This window comes from Uloborus diversus, chromosome 3, assembly GCF_026930045.1.
Source record: "Uloborus diversus isolate 005 chromosome 3, Udiv.v.3.1, whole genome shotgun sequence".
Lineage (NCBI taxonomy): Eukaryota > Metazoa > Arthropoda > Arachnida > Araneae > Uloboridae > Uloborus > Uloborus diversus.
In genome coordinates this window covers 157385422-157387632 of record NC_072733.1, presented here as the reverse complement: position 1 = coordinate 157387632, position 2211 = coordinate 157385422, and positions in this window count along the sequence as shown.

The window sequence follows — 2211 nt, the reverse complement described above, 5'->3', positions numbered from 1 at the left end:
AAAAACTATTGAAATTTAATTTTATTTTGCTTTTAAATTAACATAGGGTTCCAGATTTTAATTTTTGAAACAGGTTAATTATAAAACAAAGTCTTTCCTACAAAAATAACGATTTAGTGAAATGTTTTTTCTGACAGATGAAAGACTGCTGCGTCTTAGATCGCTTCTTTGTTCTTTTACTAATTAATTATTATTATTATTTATTTATTCATTTTTATCTGTTGATTTATTTTATTTATTTATGTATTTAATTACATTTTAACATTACATTTTGTGCTGAGTATATTTTCCTGTTCACAACTGCATTTAAAACCTTTTATTTTTATATTATGGAATATGATATTTAGTCGGAACTTATAAAATGTTTTTTTTTTTTTTTTGAAATATATCCCCGACAGTATAAATCCTCAAAGGAAAAAACTACAGCTTCACTCGGTTAAGTGATCTGGTGCGTGGGCAATGAATCGGGCCACCTCTCCCAATACCTTTCTTGTTAAATGCTCATTCCAAAAACTGCGAACGATGGCATCACAGTCGATTAATATATTCTAACTGTAGCTGTTTCAAAAAAGAAAAAAAAATGTTTATCCAATACAGAAATGAAGAAGGCAGCTGATAAAGTAGGTATCTCCAATTCCAATTTGTTCACAAATGTGTTTTTTTTTTTTTTTTCAGTTTTTTAATGGCAATAATAGGAAAGGCTAACAATCTGAGACAGTCAAACAGTATCAGAATGGTCTCTTAAATGACTTAAACGAAACAGGAAAAAAATTATTGTAAGTCATATCTTTTTGTAGCGACAGATGTGCAAATCCCCCCTTTTTGGAGATACCTACTTTTGCAGCTACATGCTACAAATATTTTTTTCCATACTCATTATTTTATTAGTTATTAGTTATAAATATGAGACTCTTATCAAAATTGTATACAAAGAATTTGTACTATTTTGTTTAGCGCTATTTAGGTTTTTAACGGTTAAGATTTTGATTAATGAACCACGTCATTATTTTCCAAGTTGAGAAACGCACAGCAGTACATTGTGAAAGCACTGAACTGTATATATAATGACTGTTACTGAATATGTACTTCCTCATTGTTGATGGTTATCTATGTGAAATAAAATAATACATTTTGAAAATTGTTGCTTATATTTCTTAAAATTCTTTCCTTTAGAATTAGAGTGTGGATAACACTTGCTCAATCAAAAAAATTAACAAATAAGCATCCGCACTTCGCAGTATAACATATAGTGGGAAATCTGCACAAAGCACACTAAAAATATGTGTAAGGTTAGCAGTATTAATGGGTGTAAAAGGTGTAACGTTACACGAATTCTGAAGCGTGTAGCATCATTGTTTTAAAAACTCAAATTGTTCTAGGAACCTTGCACTATGGTTTCAGAAGAATTCAAAGCGCATTCGTAAAAATTAGAATTGGCGCAAAGCAGGTAAATTCTTATTATCGAAATGGAAACCGTCCTTGGTGGCCGAGAGGTATAAGCTCTTGCTCTGCGATCTGTCTGAAATTCGCGATCATAGTTCGGACACCACTCAGGTCATTTCCTCTCTTAGTGCAGTAAAAATGTCTCATTTGTATATTAAAATGAATAAATAATTGGTGTACATTGGTTGTTAAAAAGCATGAACTTGATAACTCGTTCAAGAAAGTCAGATGAAAGCTTAATTTTTGTAGAATACTGAAAATTCTGGTGTAACCTTACGAAGAAATGAGTGAGACGTTACGCTATAGTTTCATTACCATGATGTAGCCTTTCACGAGCGATGCGTAATTTTACATCAGTTAAGATACTCCAGAGCAGTGGAGACAGCTAAGTTGCCACCGATTTTATGGAGAGTAAGGTTACACATTTTTTTTTTTTTTACAGTGCATATAATTTTATGACTTGTGTACTTGATTCAAAGAAAGGCATGCTCAACCATCTTATAATGTATGTATTACAAAATTGATTGAAAATTAACAGGAAAGAAAATAAAAGTTTATGACACTGAAAAAGTTAATACAATGATTTTACAGTTCATTGAAATGATGGATGGCAAAAACAGATATTTACAGATTTGATTTGTATTTGCCGTAATTTATTTAAGGAAGTACAGATAAAATAATGTTAAAAATTATAGTTTGAGTGTAAATTTTAACAAAGAATTACACATACACATATTTTATCAAAACAATTTATTGAAACGTGGCAGA